Consider the following 19,225-nt stretch of genomic DNA (forward strand, 5'->3'; position numbering starts at 1 on the left):
CTGTGAAAGTGCGTCTGGGATTTCCCCCCCCTCGTCTCAGGATGGGAGGTGCGATGAAGTTGGCGCGTGGACGTGAAGTCAGAGACATGAAACCAAAACCACATGATTCCAATCTGTCAAACTGCAGACTCTGCAAACACCTGAATTATAGTTACGTCATAAAGTTTCAGTGCAAACCTCCCAAACCGTCGCACACACACACACGTTTGCCTCGTCTACACAATCGCAGATATTTTTTAACAGATACACTTCCCCCTCTGTTTTGTAAGAATCTCTGTTTTAGTGACTTAAACAGCGTTTACGTGGACGAGAGGTTTTTCCGTGTGGACACGGCGTCAGACGTCAACCAGATCTTTAAAAATATGAAGCTTTTGGCAGAAAGTTAGATGCACGCGACCTGGTTTTGGTTTTTTTTGACCAAAATCGAATGTCTCTTGTAGCCAATCCTACAATTTAAAGGGGTTTCTCACAATATTGTCATTGCTGTGGACAAACTCAGCTTGGGGCTCCAGACAGTCGCCTGCTTTGCTTCCCTATGTAACAACATGTCAATTTGACTTTTATGGCACATTTGCCTTATTGAATTCTAACGTGAGCTTCCTCCTCGATCTTAAAACCGTAAAATTTGACAAAAACATTTTTCTCCATCGTTTAATCGTGACCATGAGAGAACACGACGATTCTTTCCTCCGTAATTAGTCAAACCCAGACACAGTCATGGTGACGCTTTGACAGAGTTTATTACAAACACACAAATATAAGAGATTACAGTGAGTAATCTGGTCTGGGCATGGCCGCTGGATGAAGCATTTATGAGCTGCATTAGTTTGATTACTTTAAAATCCTGCAGTTTACAGGCTCGCTCAGTAATCAGATTTCCATCCAGCCCTCTCCAAATAAAAAAAAAAGGCAGAGACTCTGCCATCACGGGGCCGTGAGCGTCGATGGACCATAAAGATCACATGACTTCTACACTCTCACCACCTCAGCACCTGCAGAAAGTTTCGTCTTTCAACCAACTTTAAATAACAGAATAATTGGTTCGTAGAGTCGAACCATAGGAGGCTGAAAAAAAACTGTAGCAGGCTATGAATTATTATTAATTTATTATTTTCTACTTAAATTTGAACAGGGACCTGGGCAGGATTGATATTCTTTTGATATTTTGCACCAAATTCTTGTAAAAATAATTAATGAATTCAGCAGATTAGTATCGATGAGTGTGTGAGATGTGGATCAGCTCGATGGAACTTCGGGGGCTGAGGTCGAGGTGTGAGCTCCACTGAGGACGTGATGTCATCACCACTGTCCTTTTGTTTGTTGGTTTGTTTTTTAAGCTTTTTAAGATTATGCAAAGTGGACCAATTAGCACAAAACCCTTTTTTTTTCACATTTCCATTGATTTCTCAGAGAATAATTTGTGGATCCTGATAAAAAATGGATAGAAAAATGGATCTAGTGAATTTAAATTGTGGTTTCATGAGGAGACTGTCGGGCGGAGATATGCTCTCAGTGCCACTCTCGTTAAAAATGATTAAACCCCAATGAATACAATTAAGCAATTGACACGTTTCAGACTAAAATATAAAAACAAAATGACACAAACAGACATAAATACTCTACAGTAGGTTATAAGTTATGTCTTCATTGCCGTGTGTGTGTCTTCTAGGTTGTGGGTTTGCATTGGTGCACATGTACCTAATAAACGAGGTGATAACGAGGCGCATGTATTTACCGCTAATAATAACAACCACCAGTTGTTGTGCAAGTAATAAAACCAGGAGTTGAACTTGTGATGAGCTGTTAGCAGCAGACACAGCAGGGGGTATTAACACAGAGGCAGCAGAGCCACGCATCGTTCACGTTATGTGGTTCACGGAGTTGATTGTGTTGTTGTTGGAGCTGAACTAAGTTTGTACAGGAGGATGAAAACAGGAGGAGCACAGTTGACAACACTATAGGCTGTGTTCAACGTGTTAATTAGTCCTGATATAGCTGCTGGTGCATTTACCCATTTACCTCACGCAGAGCAAATTCAATTATCTGTTGTGATCACACGTGATCTGCGGCTCACGGGCTTTTCCTTACCAAAGTAACCGAGTATTGACTGATGGCAAAGCCACACTCAACCTCTGACTCTGCAACTATCAATCAGGAAGCGTGTGCACGACGGAGAATAACGAAAACACGGGAACGAGGCGCGTGCACAAACGCTTCCTGTTATCAAATGACCACCACGCGCCACAGCTCCAATCTCCCGTCCGTCCATCTTCCTTTTGTTTTTGTCCGTCGTGCGTTTTTCTTTTTTTTTGGTGTATATATATATACCTCCCCTCCTCTTCTCTCCTTTCTTTGTGTGTGTGTGCGTGTGTGTGTGTGTGTGTGTGTGTGTGTGCGGTGCTGGGGACTGCTGAATGGCAGCCAATGGGAGGGTTGAGTCCCCTCAGCCTCCTCTCAGCCTCCCTGACATCCACACAGCGAGAAGTGATGCAGCGCGACTGAGACGCGCAGTTGAGGTGGAACAAAACGCGCACACACACACTCACACTCACACACACACACTCTCTCACACAGACACGCACACACAAAAAGAAAATCTGCAGCGAACGGATACACTCCTCTTCTCCTCCCGACACCACCAAGCCCCCGGAACATTTTTTTTTACTCCGAGAATAAACTTCATTATCAGGTGAGCGCTGCTTCTTTAACTCTTGGCGTCGTTTTGTGCCACATTACGCGCTCGGACGCAAACCGGTGCACGGTGCCGCGGCTGCAGCCTCGTGACGAGTCGGGTTTTATTCTGTGTTTCATCCCGAGCTCCTCTCTCTCTATTCAATGATGTGAAAACTGCTGTGTCGCGTATATCAGGGCGTGTGCGTGCGCTGAAGTCCGTGTGCGTCGCAGACTAATTAGTGGGATAAGTCGAGGCGTTTGAACTGGAACTGAGTTTGCGTTGGGAAGTTGTTTGGTTTCCCCGTGTTCGTTGCGTGGCCACAGTGCGGGTCAGCTGCTTTCGGCAACTTTTGCGTTTGGTTGCGCGTCTTCCGTGCGTCACGCTCATTCATGGTGCGGACACGGAGCGAAGACGTGCCCTTTGCACGTTAGCGCTGAAAGTGACGCGGCCATGCGGGGCCTGAGCTCCTGATCCACCGCTCCTGAGCTTTATCCACCTCCCCCCCCCCCTTCACGCTTGTGTGTGTCCGTGGATCCGCTGCATCCATCCACACCGATGATCCTCCTGCAGCCGGTGGCGGATCCACGGGATGCGGGTCGATGCAGGTGGGACAGCGCGCTGTGATAAAGGCGGATGACTTGTCTCTCCTGCAGTCCCACATTGATGCTCTGCTGCCCTTCTTCTGTCCTTTCAGTTGGAGATCAGCTGCCTGTCTGTTTTCTGCTCTGGGTTGGGTGGTGGTGCAGATGATGGTGGTGGTGCAGATGATGGAGGTGGTGGTGGTGGTGGGATCAGAACTCGTGGAGTTGACTCAAGTTTTCTAAAACAACATGTCCTCCAGCGTTATTGACAACAACATGATATCAGTGATGTGGCTGTGAATATTTGATGAGCCCGCTGAATAATGCAGGCCGGGCTATCAAATAATTAACTTGGCCTCTTTGCTCAGAAGTTGCAGGTATTGACAAAGTGATGGGGGGGTGGGGGGGGCAGGACCTGCTGATATGAATCTTCCAGGCCTGTTGCCGCTGTGCAATCCTGAAAATTGAATCCATAGCTCGGGAAAGTTCCGCTGTCCTTCCTGTCGCCTGCAGATTGCTCCATGTTAGTTATTGCACCAGCCTGAGGTAATGTGCCGGAAGGCGGCCGAGAAGTTGTTTTGGGGGAGTTGTCAAACCCCCCGGGGGGGGATAGCTAACCCACAATGAGCATTTCTGTGCACACACACTTTTTAAATTATAAACAAGGACTCGTGCTCACGAGGGGAGATTGGGCAACAATGCAGGGTGTGAGTAAAAACGAGGCCTAGAGACGATTCCCTGCTTCTTTCATTGTGCTTTTCGTCACTGGATCCACTTCCAGCTTGTTTGCATGAGGCGGAGAGCAGCTCGGAGAGAAAGGAGATCGACTGAGCCAGAGCAGGTTTTGTGGTCCAGGTTTTTCACACGATGGTTTGAAGTTCAGAGATGAAAGGGACAGAGTAGAATCTGTGACTGATCAAAGTCATACAGAAAACACGGCAGGTACTGAATATTTAACGGCTCTGCAAATAGAATTCCTCTATGTGTGTGTGTGTGTGTGTGTGTGTGTGTGTGTGTGTGTGTGTAGGGAGCATGCAAGTGTTTATGGTCTGGAGTGTATGACTGCCTCGCATGAAGACGTTAAAAGTGAGATTGCAGAGCTGATTTGACAGGCAGGGGAATAGACACATCAGAGACGTGCGTTTTTTTAAAACCCCGAGCTCAGATTACAGTCGACAGTCCCTCACATTTCATCTTTCTCATCTTCCCCTTCTCCCGAATACCTCCACTCCGCGGGTCGTGCGCTGCAGCTTAGGGGATATTCCAAAAAAGTCTCAATCTGCCGGCTCCAGCCCGTCCCCGTCAGCCGTGACGTCACGGGATGGCGGGTTTACCCGACGGCCAGACGACGATGACCGGTGACCCGAGTTGATTACATTATTTGTGCTCCAGATGGGCTGCATCATTTTGATGTGTCCCGCTCATAATAGTGAATGTTTCGAGTCCTCTGCACGGCGGCATCTGGAGCTAATAAAACCACAGCCCAGTGGCTGCTGCTCGCTGCGAGTCTCTGTGGGGGACGACTCCGGCCTCGGCTCCTCTCCTCCAGTCTGTGTGGATACTTGCGGACATTTGTTGGGCTCAGATTTGCAGCGAGTGGCTCGAGCGCGTGTGTGCTTTGCTTACAAATGTCTGAAGTCGGTGGCAGAGAGCACCCCTGGGCCTCGTAGCTCACTAGATGCACCTTGATTGTTTGAGTGCATTAGTCACGGTCTGTGTGATGTGATAATAAATCATGACGTTTGTGCTGCTCCGGGATTCCTCCTCGGAGTTTCTCGTGCCAAATATTCATTTGGAGATGGTTCTTCCAGCCAACAGGTTCTTTTCTATTATTTTGTTTTCTAAGGCTGCGCCCCCTCGCTGCACAGGGCCGACTTCTTTAGCCACTTCACTCAGAATGGCAGATTTGACTTCTCCCCCCCTGCCGTGACGTTATCTTTTTATTTCTCGAGGCTTCATGTGACCAGTGGAGCAAATTTCATGCCGGCACAATGCACAACTTTCTATCTGCTCCTCGCTAATGAGACAGATTCCCTTCAGAGATGCCTATTTACGGAGCAGCCAGAACCGTAGCTGCACAGAGACCAAAACAAAGCATCCACCGCCACACACACATCGTCTCTTTCTACTTAAACCTGCCACAGGAAGGGGTCGTCGTCACCTTCTCTCTGAAGGTCAACCTGAGCCCCAGATTGAATTTTCTACGGTTAAATAAGACGTCAGGAATTAGACGATAAAGAGTTAAGCCACAGAGAGGCTGTTTCTCGACAGGTTTCAGAAAAAGGGATTTAAAAGCTGGTCGGTGGCCAAGAGAGTAGAACGTCACCGTGGAGTCTGCCTGAATCCCAAAAAAAGGCCCATTCTGCTCTCCGTGTGCCGAGAAGATAAATACACATGGATCAGACCGTTTACACCTCACTTAACAATGGGTAATTATCTCTGCCGGCTTTGTGCAGGAGAACACCAATTACACAGAAATACACTCATAAATCTGTTTTCAAAGTGCTGGGACAGATATGTGCGGTGCCGTATGTGCAGAGGATTGTGTACAGTGCGAGGCTTAAAAGCCGGTGATAAGAGAAGAGTCCAGCTTTATACAGTGTGGCACACTAGGACGGATGTGACTATGAAATCACTTAGATTCATGTCTTTGGGGTGGGAAACAGAGTAAATTGCTGCCAATGTTGAATAATGCAGTCTGCCAGCAGCTTTTTTTCTTCCTCCCTCCCTCTTCCCCCTCAAACTGTGGCTTGGCTCCACAGCTTTTCTAATTATGAAGTGGCTGAGAGATAGCTTCACAACTCCCGATACTGTAGTGGCGGCGAGCGGGAGCTGGCCGAATAGCAATCTAACTGAATTACCAACAAAGCCTGACAGACTTGTGGAGTTTAGCGAACATATTTTTGCAAACGTAACGTCGCCCACCTACCTATTCAGTCATGACACGCGGACTCAGACCCACGAACACACAATGTGAAGTACAAGCACAGTAAAAGCGCACACGGGCAAAAAGAAATGCAAGCAAACATAGTACAAAGACGGAAGGTGTACAGTTCTCCGCACGCTCCTCAGCACAATTTAACAAGATATATTAGTCACCCAGGAGGCAGCAGAAAGCCAGGCATCCACAGTGTGCAGCAGACTGCAGTCTGACAGTGGGAGATAGTGATTTACAACAAAGCCCTGTAGACCATGGCACAATTTCAGAGTTGCGGAAATGACACTGGTAAAGCAGGGGCATGAAAGTCTATCCACCAGCCACGTCTCATTTCTTACACCATTTGCCCTCGGAAGGGGGGACGGCGAGGAGGGAGGGGGCAGACGACAAATCCAGTGTTGTAGCTACCTCACTATGCCGAGTTGAGCCGCGGGAGTTGAATCCTGCCTGGGTGTCATCAAAAGTACGAGAGGAAGGAAGGAAGGAAGGAAGGAAGGAAGGAAGGAAGGAAGGAAGGAAGGAAGGAAGGAAGGAAGGAAGGAAGGAAGGAAGGAAGGAAGGAAAGTAAGTAGGAAGGAAGGAAAGGAGGAAGGAAGGAAGCCACCTTCAAGGACACGTTCCTTCTTTCTCAAATGTGAGGTGAAATCGATTTCTTGACCCTGCCAGCGAACCGTTAGGCTCCGGATTGGATTTGGAATTTAATCTCTATATCCAATATGTGCGGGTGAGGGAAAAAAATAAAAAACAATAATCGTCTAATAGTGGAAATCACAGATCCAGATCACTATCAAAATCTAATCAACTGCTCCGTGGCTCCGGGCTGAGCTCGCCGCCAAATTTCATGGACATGTCATAAGTGACTCCGACGCCCTGCTGACAGGAGGTGACGATATAATTTTCTGGGAATAGTTAAATAAAAACCCAGCGATTAACTTTTCAAAATGAAAACACTCCAGTCATTAAAAGTGAGATAGATTTGCCAGAGTCACATCCTGAGAGTTGCTCGCACACTTTCTACTCCAGCGCGGGGGCAGTGTCAAAACTTGAGGATGCAACTAAAACCTAATTTAATTATAATTACAGGAAAAATATAGTTTTTTTTTAAATTTAAAGTGACTGTCAAAGTGGGGGAAATCTCCTCCAACCCAGATACAGTTGAGATTATTATTACAAAGCACTAAAGGTCTTGTACAACATGCATGTTTGACGCCGCTGCTGCAGGAGGACGAGTGTGAGTGAGTGAGTGCAGCAGACGGATCATGTCCACAGGTCCTAACTTTCCCCTCTAGTTGGATTCCTGTCTGTGCAAAGCCCAGAGGCTTAAGTCTGGCTGCAGTAAGTGGACTGAGGAACGCTAAACACTGTCTAGGGGAAGGCTGCTGAACATGACAGCCAGTTAATAAGTGTATGGAAGACGAGCAAGTGCATGAAGGAGTTGAGGAGTGGTGGGGGGGGGCAACATTGTCTGTCTGACTTTTGAGACTTTTGTGAAAGCAAAGGGAAGGAGAGAGGAGGGCTGCTCAGGACGGACGGAGGAGGGGAGGGGGGGTAATATTGACTGTGAGATGACGAGAGGGTAATAGGAGATCAGAGGCTCCAGCCACAGGACGAGGAGCGTTAGTGCCTGACTGGAGCAACAATGAAGACAGAAGGCAGTGGAGGAAAAGGGTCGGGCGCTGCATGGAAGAAGGGGAGACTTTGAAAGAGCGTTGTGCTTGTTCCAAGTAGCGGAGGTGTGGGGGGGGGAGAGGAGGCGATAATGATGCTTACTTTACTCCTGCAAGGCAGCCACAGTGAGAGCTGTCAGCTTCAGGCAACACTGGCTGGTGGGACGCTGTTGGGATGCCACTTGGCATGTTAACCCCCCAGACACCACTGACAGTGTGTGATAGATTGCGGGTGTGTAATTACGCGCCCGTGTGTGTGTGTTTGTGTGTGTGTTTGTTTGCAAGTAGCAGAGACGGTGACAGTGACGCCGTCTGTGGGCTCGTGTGTGTGTGTGTGTGCGAAAAAAACCTGAGGTGTGTCTTTGTGTGACTTTTAGCGTGTCAATTTTTCTTGGCAGCGGTGAAAGCGGAGTGATGTGATTTTCCCCTCTAACAGCCTCCAGGAGTAATGATCCAGGTTATTGCAGATGACGTGTAACACCTCGACCCAGCGGGCAGCGGCACCGCGAAAACCTGTCCTCATAGGTTAGGCTTTAGGGACTCTGTTGTCCTGGTGGCAGCGTCGTGCGCACAATTCCTCCGTCTCACAAACCTGTCACCTTCGGATGGGCCCCTCCTCCTGTGGATAATGGGCTCCTGTCTATATTGTGAATGATATCTGGACTCCATTGTGTGCCCATTTCCTGCGCTGCACCATTGTCCTGCAGAATGCCTTTGTGAGTTCTCTCCTTTCATTTTTCCTCCGGTGGAGGTACAATGTGCCCGCTGTCTTCTGAGGTGCTGTAAATGAACGGGCACACACATCAGCAAAGGTCCTATTTACTTTCTATCCCCAGAGTGAGAAAAGAGAGGTTTCTGCCATTGTTCTGCAACCTCTCAAAACATTAGGATGGTTCATTGTGAGCGGGAGGAATAGAAAGACCTCGGCACAAACTACCTGCCGAATCAAAGCGTGTGCACCGTTCAGAGACGGTATATTCCTGAGGGATGGTCACAATGTGAGCTTTCGGCCTCAACATGCGACCTACAGTCACCGCAGCCTGCTTCTGTATAGAGAATAAAAAACCCAGGGTGTCTCTCAGACAGTGAGGGAACCCTGTCCTCTTCCCGAGGTCATTCCCTGAGACCCCCAGCAGCTGAACACTGGGCTGCTTGACATGACTAACTGACATCGGGTGTGTACCTGTCCAATTACTGTTTGACGTCGGTGTCCGTCAAAGACAAATGGGGCAGGACCTGCCACAGGACCTTCAGGTTGCTGTAACAGGCAGCCCTCTGCTGCAGGGGGGCTGCAAGTGCTTTGCAATAATTGAGTTTGATCTAATGAAGGCGATGCCAAACTTGGGTTATTGTTTGCCCGAGGACAATGCAGGAGAGTTGAATTGGGGAAAATGCCAGGGGAATTTCTTTGAAATGGAAAAATTGCATTAAACATTCCATTTGTATTAATTATATTGTGCCTCTCATTATCATCGGTGCTCTTAGCAGCTGCAGCCGTGCTGCTGGTGGTATTAGGCTTAAAGCGGCACTCCGAGCGCTAATATTAAAGGCAACCAATGCCTGAGGCGCATTGAAACAGCCTGTGATGTCACTGAATGGATGAATAAAGCTTTATTCTCAAGCATAGTGTCTAGACCTTTGGTCCTACGAGACATCAGTCACTCAAGTTACTCACCACTAGATTCAATTAATCATAGCCTTAATTCAATCCGATGGCCGGGCCTCCCAGCTGTAAGCCTCTAAGTGGGTTTTAAGAGAGCTGGAGTCGGCCCTGGTCCTCCGAGCGGGAGCTGAAGGGCCGTCTGTCTGCCGGGGAGTTAGTGACACTCCAGAGGTCAAGGGTTAGACTCGCAGAGGCAGGTGGAGTGAACGCAGGTATATGTAAGCACACACTCGTGCAGACGAGGACCTTTACATTCAGCTCGCCACTCATCAGCCTCCTACACAAACACCGGGAAACAACCACGTGTGTGTGTGTGTGCTCTCAGAGAATACAATGTCGGAACTCGACCTAGCAGAAGCAAACACTTGTGAAATGCAGTGTGGATCTCCTCAGTCTCATAAATAATGGACGTTGGCGAAGCATCTGTCAACTTTTCTGTCAACCCTGTTCCAGATGGGAGTCAGACAGGCCAGGCCGGAGCAGCGTGCTACATACACATAACAAACCTCCATCCAGTGTGTCTCCTGCCCCCCGCGCCCTGTTTACATCGGCACGCTGACACCGCCGCTCACCTACACGCCTCGACTTATCAGCTGATTTATTAGGTCCTGCACCCGCCTTCCTGCAACTCCTTCGTCTTGCACCCGCTCGCCGCGCGTATACGCACACGAAAAAACAAATTCAATCATCGCGGGTAAAAGAGCAAGCAGTGCTCCGCCGACCTCCCTTTGGTTCAACAAATAAAAGTTAAAAGATACAGTCTGTTCTCTATTTAAATACACACATATATTCCCCCAAAAGCTCTTTGAGTAAACGCTCCAGCAGCTCGCCCTCGCTCGGTGGCGGGGACGTGGTAAACACACTCCTCCACATGTTTGTTGACTTAAACGTGGCACAGCTCACTTAACATTAAACACTCGCTGTGTGTTCCTTCCCGGTGTAGCCACACAGCTTTGCACTCACTAAGTCATACTTCCTCGGCATCTGGCTCAGGGAACTCTGGGTGTGTTGTCCGCGGGCACGAGGCCAGGAAGGGGACGGCGAGCGAGCTCAGAGCTCGTGCACTGGAACAGGTCCTCGGCGGCGGCGGCGGCGGCGGCGGCGGCGGCAACCTGCGTCTCCGCCTTGCTTCCCTTCCCCTGTGGCAGCTGGGTGGCAGGATGAGTGGGCCGGGTGCTGCCGGGTGGCGGTTACTGTACGGTTGCTTTATGGACTAAAGCACTGTCTTCCCGGCCTTGTCGTAATAGAGGATTCAGCTCATAAAGCAGCATCATGATTTGCAATAAGCAGAGTTAGGGGAGAGTAATGAAGGTGTAAATCAACTGAGCCATTCTTTTTCCCCTTCTTCTTTTTCTTCTTCTTCTTCTTCTTTAATCTGACGTTGGCACTCTCTCTCTCTCTCTCTCTCTTCTCCTTTCTGCTCTGTCCCCTCCTCCTCCTCCTCCTCCCCCCCCAGCCCCTCTCTCCCTTTGCAGTAATGGAAAGCCTGGCACTCTGTAATAAAGCAGAGTGAGCAGCAGTATTAGTAAACAGTCTCCGCAATCATTCAGCCAAGTCCATCTCCTTTATTTTGTGTGTGTGTGTGTGTGTGTGTGTGTGTGTGTGTGTGTGTGTGTGTGTGTGTGGATTTCATACCCCTGTACGGTGTTAGGGTTGTGGGGGGGGCGACTGCATGAGGAATGGAATGAGGAGTATTTAATTCCAGTCTGGAAGAGGGAGCGGCCGAGACTATTTGTTGAGCCTCCTCATAAGAACGCCTTTGTTTTCATTTTTTTTTTCACAGAGGTTCTAAACAAAAACCCGTCTCCCCCTCTTCTCAATGGCGGCGTTGGGAATGTAGATGCAAATTGGCTGCGAACAAGCTCCGCAAAGAGGAATAGGACCACACAGCCGTCAGCGGGCACCGGGGCTCGCCTCACCCCTCGCCGCCCCCTTTTCCTCAAATAAAGACGCCGTCAGAATCTTGAAATAGTAACTGGCACTGGAAGCAGCCATCAAAAGAGAGGGTCCAGTACTCCTGAGTTAAAATGCCTGGCCGGGAATCATGTTAAAATTTCCATTCCTCGCTCCAAATCGATCGTATGGGTCCCTGCTCTCCAATATCCATGGTCACCTTTGCTATAAAGTGGGGTATTACTTCTATAATGCAGTAGGGTTTCATTCTGTGACCAGTGAGGAGAGGAAGGAAAGGAATCGTATGTGCTGACCTCAAACACAAAGAAATGATGGCTGAGGAGAATGAAGGAAGGTGGCCTGAATTCAAGATATATACAACACGTATGTTTGTATATATATATATAAATATAGAGATATAACATGTCAGTGTTCCAGTTCCTGAGCAAGATTAGTGGCTTGACGTCCGCCCGTGACATTGGGTTGAATTATTTCCCCGTCTGCCTGTTTAACTGCAGGTAGCCTCCGTGGACACGTTAATGCAGTATTGATTGTTTATCTGTAATAACACCGTGCTGTTGCCACGCTGGTGACAAGATGGGAGGGATGGGGGAAACCGGAGCGGGTTCGGGGATAGAGGGGAGGTTGTGCAGCGCGGGTGCAAGGTGCTGATAGATAACACACTATACCCTCTTTTGACTGGTGGCTGGCGATTGGGAATCTGGGGGTAAAACGAGGTGGCTGAACATATCCTATCTGGCAGTAGTCCAGGTGTGAAATGGGAAATAGAAACTGGGGTGAGAACGTCAGTGCAATGTGGCCGCTGCTCGATAAGGCTGTGTCTCCTGTCGCCGAATAATTCAATCTACCGCTCGGACCATTCTGGAAAACTTCCCCGATGCCAGTGCCGGCGTTCACCCACTCTCCTGCCCCTGGGCCTTGAGCCCATATGGCCGGCGACAGTGTCTCTCCGTGACCTATGGCCGGGGCCTGTTGTTGAGCCAACCCTCCCGAGGAGCTTGGTAATTACAAATAAGCTGGAAGTCACAGCAGCCATGAGGAAAAGGTGAGCGTGATTAAAGATGTGTGTACAGCAAAGTTCAAGGGGTGCTCCAGCGGCATGCCAGCGTATTGAATCGTGTGTCTCCGCACCGCTGTGGAATCAAATGCTAACCGGGATCAATCGGGCTTCGTTGTTCATTAGAGTCGTCCGCTCCCAGGAGTGGCAATAAAAAAAAAGAAAGAAAGAAAAGCTACCCATCACAGCGCTCATTTCAGTGATGAAGGCATCTGTCCCTCAGGGATAACTAGCTGAGGTAAATAAACATGAGTCACAGTTAAGGTCAGAGGAGATCATGGCCGTCTGTTGTTCATCTCCGAGGACGCCTGAATCCCTTTTGACGTGATTGGATTGAAAACTGTGCAGAAAGACCCTTATTCCAGCAGCAGCTCTGCAGCGTCTATTCACAGTGAAGCGCAAGAAAAAGAAACAACAGAAAATATCCCTCTTTCATTTCTGCAGGAGGCATCGCTAACGAAATGTGTTTTTATACGAGGCATTTGAATTCAGATGCCATTACAAATCGTGCGGCTTATTCTTGAACGGGCATTCATACAATTTGTATTATTTTTCATTTGTGTTTTTATTTCTCATCCCAGCGCCGGGGCTGATACCCTGGCAGAAGTCCTGCCTGTGACAAATGGCTTTCTTACCACTTGAATGCCTCAGTGGTTTTAGTTGGGTGCAGTTTCAGAGTTTTTTTTGGTCCAATTTAAAAACAGTCAAAAGCCGGAGTGCCGTCGCTCGTCTCTTGGCGTTGGAGTGTGTGTGAAGCCTCCTCTATTAATAATGTAAAAACAGGTGCTCCTAACTGTCGCTGTGTTATTTTATGGTGGGCTTCGAGGAAAGGTCATTACTCTTCGTCGAGGGGGGAAACACATTTTCTCCTCGCAGCTTTTTTTATTAGGGCCATATTTTAGGTGTGTGATGTCTTTGTTTTAGCTCCATGTATTATTTAGTGTTGTGTGACAATTGTGTTTGTAGCTGTCTTGCCGCTGACCCGCTGATAGAGTCGATATACGCCCGGGATGGAAATGTGCCTCCACGTCCTTCCCTCTCATGTAATTGTCACAACGGGGAGGCTGAGACAAACGTGGCAACACAACTCCCTCACTGATTTTCAATTCACTGGGCTAAGTCTGACCTTTGAGTCGTCCAATCAATGTATCTGCTTCCACAGACGCACTATTCATTTAAAAGCAGAGGCTGCAGCCGGATCTAATACGCTGCCAGGGCGGTATTAATAACAGGTATACAACGCTATTGATATAGATATAACAGATTTTAATTAACGGACTTATTGAGAGTATTCTTTGTATATCGATGCAGCTCTGGCCCTTTGCTCCAGACAGTGCAGGGGCTAAATGCTCAGAAATACAGACTCCTGCGCTCGACTGCACACGCCACACACAAGCACTTGGGAGGCAAACACAGATTTGCATAGAGACGGAGGCTCCCATAACCACCAGTGTATTACCACAAAGGCCACAGCGGGGAAAGCAGGAAGCCAGCAGACCCCACCATTGAGCCTCTCCATCCTCCCATCCCTCCCCCCCTCTCTCCTCTCATTGTCAGTCTCTCTGAAGAAAACTGTGTCAGACCACACGGCCGCACCGGTGACAAAACATGTGCAGGAAAGGCAAACAACCGAGGATGTCTCATCTGCTCGCACGTCACAGGATGAATGCCGTCAAGCCATTATCTCTCTTCTCTTTACATACGAGGACGTCTCGTGCCCATTTGTTCTGCCGCGGAGCGAGGGCGACCACATCTGTTCTCCACCCGGGTACCAGGCGCTATTAATCTTCGCGAGAGGACATTTAGCGAAATCAGACCTCCATTTATTAGCCCCTAGCGCGGGACTGGAGAACTGGCGAGGGGAGATAATGACTTTAAGCTCCCATTTAGTCAATTAATTCGGGGAAGTGGAATCGGAAACGGCTCGCTAAAAAGTGAGAGTCCGTGTTGTTTACGATGACACAGTTCAAAACCATATTTCAGGGCTGAAAGTCATTATTCGGCACTAGAGTCGGCACAAAATGATGCTACCCTAATACGCCGAGAGGAGGAGTGACTGGAGTGGAGGGGGCCTTTAAAATAATGTGCTGAAGGGGCCTCTTCAACTGCGGTTTCACTCGGTGGTAAACACTGCCATAAACACCGGTGCAAGTTCATCGAAGCCCCGACCTTGTTTTTGTCAAAGCGACAAAAGAAAGAGGGAGTGAGCTGCAGGAGAGAGAGCGGAGTGTGCGGAGAGCTGGCAACCCGCAATTTCGTCCAGACTGTGGAGACGTGAAATCATGTGCACCGGAGGAAGGGTTACTTCAGGACCCCTCTGTGAGTTCTAAACTGGGCCACTCCGACGATGGCTGTGAGAGCCGAGGCCTGAGTGATGCGAGCTCTGCTGAATGATGGCACCGTGGAAATAACTAGAAAACAGGGAAAATAGGGGGCTCTCATTGACTTGGCCCAGATTGTATGATTTATATGGGTTATTTGGTATGCATTTGGGCAGCCAGGCAAGGTAATGTGTTTGCACTGAGCTCTGGAGCGGTGCACCGGGATGAATGCTGTGGGCACAGCGCTGCCTTTGACAGGGACGCTATGAGCTAATTTGTTTGGGTTACCGTCATCCAGTCAACGGCTGCAGTGTCACCTCCGTCACGTACGATCGAGATATCGATGAACCACATTACTCCGGTCGTCCAAGAGCTTCTCTTTTAATACACGCGCGTGTTTGTTTCGTGAGGGAAGAGAAGTTTATTTCTCAACATTTCCTCAGTCGTGATAAAAGTTTTGTGTGTAAAAGATCCTTTACGTCGAATGATATTGGTAAGAGTACGTTGAAGTGTTGTTAACGCGTCTTGAGGTGAAACTTAATGTGCTATTTAGAAGCAGAAAGAGGGCTTAGAGAACCGTTAACTAAATCTCGGTGCCGTTCAAGTGTTGTACGCTGAATCCTAATTTTCGACTCGAGGGCGCCGGGTGCTTCGCACTCAGGTGCTGACATCCTGTCGGGAATTTTCGTTTCAGCTTTGCATTCCAATTTGACTGGGGGGATTTTTCAGCTGTTTATTCGCCGGCGTTTTTTTTTTCCGTGTTGATGATTCCGCCCTCCCGCAATCCGAACACATCTTTTATTTTTCCTTTGTGGTAATATCCCCCATCTGTCTGAAATCTCCCTTTTTTTAGTGATCAATTTCCTCGCCTTAATCTGTGAGGCGTGTGCGTCGCATTGGAGTGTGTGTGGGGGGGGAACTTATTTCCAAGACAATGCGGCAGTGTGTCTAGACTGTGTTTCTCAGCTAAATAAAAGATCAATATGTATTGACAGGGCTGTGAGGGATTCTTTTTTCCTGTGTGGTCGCATCTGTACCCGTTTTGCTGTAAAGACGAGGAACACACAAGGGCTTGTTTTCATTCCGCTTTTTGGTATTTTGCCATCGGTAAACCTGGTTGTGAACCACTAACCCACATGGGCAGTGAGACAAATGGGAAGCCGTGGATTTGGGTCGAGCGCACCGGCTCCCCAATCCACACCTGGGACTTAGCCGTAAATTTGTCCCGCGAGCAGAGTAACATGAATCGTGAATGACACAGAGTCCGAGGCTTCTTCACAAAGTCGCTGTGAGATGAGGCGAGGAAGAGGAGGAGGAAGAGGGGGAAGAGGAGGAGGGTCAGGAGGAGAAGGCGAGGAGGCCAGAGAGAGCGGAGCCGCTGGAACGACTTACTGCAGACACCTCCGCACATTAGCAGCCTTTAAGGGCCTCCTCTGTGGATTGTGACATGACCACGTTACCTGTGGCACCAGTGCCCAACCCCCCCCTTTTCTTTCCCCTTGCTCGCCCCCCTGGCTGACATTCTTCTCTCTCACTTTTAATTGCACCCCCGGGGCTCTTTCTGGGTTGCTGTGGAAGTCTTCAGCTCAACAGGCGCGATAGGGTGCTTTGCCTTGTCGCTCATATCCCTCGTTAGGGTAAAAAAAACAACAAAAAAAACAGAAGGAGGAGGTGGGAGAGGCAGGAGGAGGTGAGACAGAGAGACGAGGAGGAGGAGGCCTGTACACTAAGAGGTCACCCTCAAGTCGGCATCAGCCTAAAATGCCACCCAGGCCTGTTGTGTGTAATAACACATGTGCACTGGAAAGGCCATTAGCCGGCCAGATCCAATATGTATTGACAGATACATTTGTGGGTCTCTCTGCGTCGCTGTCTCTATCCTCGCGGCCCCCGTGTGTTCGATAAAACCAATAGATACGTTTAATAGCTAATTGTGGTGATTCAAAACGTTATCCCAGGCAATTCTTTGAGCGTGGAATCGCGGGGCATTCGAAGAATTGGCAGCCGACGCATTAATCTTGCTTACCCAGCACCCAAAACAATGCACGAGTCTTATTGCTCCACGCCGACTCCACACAATCTGTGACAGGCAATTTAAAGCAATTTACTTTTTTCATTTTTTCATCAAGCATTTTTTTTTTTAATGCAATTAAATGGCACATGATGTGAAGCGTAGACGGGGCAGGCGAGGGAGCGAGACAGAGAGCGAGGGAGTGTGAGAAAATAAAGGCAGCCTTGTGCTTGTTGTAAACACTGCCTCTTAACTGGGAGAATATAATTACGGTGTCATGTTCTATTACACACCTTCATTATGACGATGGTGCTCCCTGGGAAAGCGAAAAGGGAAAGACTGAGAGACCTGTGGCTCCTTTTCAGAAATCACCCACAGCGGGCGGGTGTTGGAGGAAGACGCCGGGGAACCAGGACACACTCAGTCCTACTTTGGTGCTTTTGTCTGTGTCCAATTACAACTTGGGTTCATTGTCTCCATTTGTGTTGTGACAGTGAGACTGTTTATGTCACCGTGACCTCTCCTCAACACGGTCAGACGGTGAGAGCAGCTGCATTTGGAAGCAAAATGGAGACAGTTGCAAAACCTGACATGTTGATAATAATCAGCGATAAAACTTCCCATAAAAAAACAGAAAGCACAAAAGGTCAAAGTTGGACTTGGATGGATGCTTGGAAGGGACAATTTATGCAATAATAATTAACTTCTCCCCAGTGCTTTTCCCCCCTTCAAATGATTGTTTGGGCGCTCGTGCTCCGTGACCTCTCAGACTTATTCTTAACAATAAGAAATGTTGTCATTAATCCGGTTAATTAACTCGGTGCCAACAGAAAAGAAGAAGGCTGATATTACGAATTAGACTCAAGTCGAGAGAAGCCACGGACTCAAATTCCCTCTAAGTCTCCGTCCATCTTTTCCTCTGACCTCACTCTCATCCAGTGCAAATGCAAAGAGGCAGGCATTTTGTCGTAGCCACTGGGCTACATGTGGCACCATAGCCTTCTTAACTCGGAGTGACATTCCTTTTTTTTTTGACGTAGCAAAATAAAGCTTTAGCTGACTTACTCCCGGTCCCTTGTCAGGAGAATTATCAGGGCATGGAGCTGTACAATATGGCTTCCAGGCTATGACAAATGTGGTCAAGGGGTGAACGCTCCTCGGGGACGGCGGAGCCCTCCATACAGTGCAAGCATTAGCTTTCCACAGTGACATTATGAAGAAATCCATTGAAAAGGCCGGCTTCCCAGCGCTGGGGGACTCGAGGTAGAAAGCTTCATGAGTCCACCCGAGAGACCGACTGGTATTTCCAACCACGCCGAAGCCTGGAGCAAATCAATAGCTCAAAGTCCCACATGCTCCTCACCAGCGTCAATTAAGTAAATTCATAAAGTCGAGTGTGCAGGGAGTTAGAGATGGGGGGGAAATAAAAAAAAAGGGGAAATACTAGAGGAAGGGGGGGAGAGAAGGAACAAGAATCATCCAGTCATCTCGCACATTGAGATAGAAAACAGCTCAGAGAAAGTAGAGAGCCGCTGGTCTGAGAGACTATTTCTCCACGGGTGTTATTAAGAAGCCTGACAGTCCATCTCACTTTCACCTGCCTCCATCAGCACACGCACTGCTGACCTGCCCCCCCCACTCCCCCCCCATCCCCTCCCCGTGCTGAGCCAGGCAGAGGACACATGCAAAGTGACTGGCTTTCAGCCCGAAAAGCGATAATGCATATCAGCTCGGGCCCATGCAAGCAAAGTAGGCAGGGACAAGGGGGGATGGGTGAGGGGATGTGGGGTGGGGGGTGAGTGCTATAAACTGCATGGCATGAGGGAAAAGAGAAAGAGGGGACCTAACCCCGCTGCTTCAAACGCTCGCAATTTGCCTCATAAGGGGAAAGCAGGGCATGCCTTGGCTGCCTCGTGGAAGACAGGTAGCGTAATGGATGGGCCAGTCTCCCAGCCGGACTGCTGACACTGCTCTGACAGGACGTTTCTACCTCTCCTTCACTCCCCCTCGAGTGTTGTCACGGTAACTACATCCGATTTCCAACCCCCAAGAACTTTTTTAGCAGGTGCTTCTGCATTAGCAATCGCTGCTCGAGGTCAGGAATTTGTTTTTCGAGAAGTTGAGCGAGGGGCGATGTGACGTCACCGTGTTCGCTCGGAGGTCGTCCTTCAGTGCGCACCTGACATCTCTCTGAGAGTGTGCGGCTCCGGCTGCTATTTTTTGACCGAGCCTGAGAGGAAACTAACCGAGCCCCGACCCCGAGCGCGTCGGGCATTCTGACCCCCCCAACACTTTCCCTGATTACAGCCTCAAAAAATCAAGTTGACAGCCCGGTCAAGGTGACCGAACCCGACCTGAACCTGAGAATCATTTCAGAACGTTAGTTTGAAGCCAGACAG

At 48.8% G+C, this 19,225-nt stretch overlaps 1 protein-coding gene across 1 annotated transcript in view; it reads left to right on the forward strand.

The window, feature by feature from the left end:
- The first annotated feature begins 2,230 nt into the window (after positions 1-2,230).
- Positions 2,231-19,225, forward strand: part of LOC118098396 (cadherin-6) — a 45,651-nt gene continuing 28,656 nt past the window's right edge. The window contains exon 1 of the mRNA XM_035142157.2: positions 2,231-2,689. The gene's annotated coding sequence lies outside the window, so the exon portion shown is untranslated. The remainder of the gene's footprint in view (positions 2,690-19,225) is intronic.

Source organism: Hippoglossus stenolepis, chromosome 19 (genome assembly GCF_022539355.2).
Source record: "Hippoglossus stenolepis isolate QCI-W04-F060 chromosome 19, HSTE1.2, whole genome shotgun sequence".
Lineage (NCBI taxonomy): Eukaryota > Metazoa > Chordata > Actinopteri > Pleuronectiformes > Pleuronectidae > Hippoglossus > Hippoglossus stenolepis.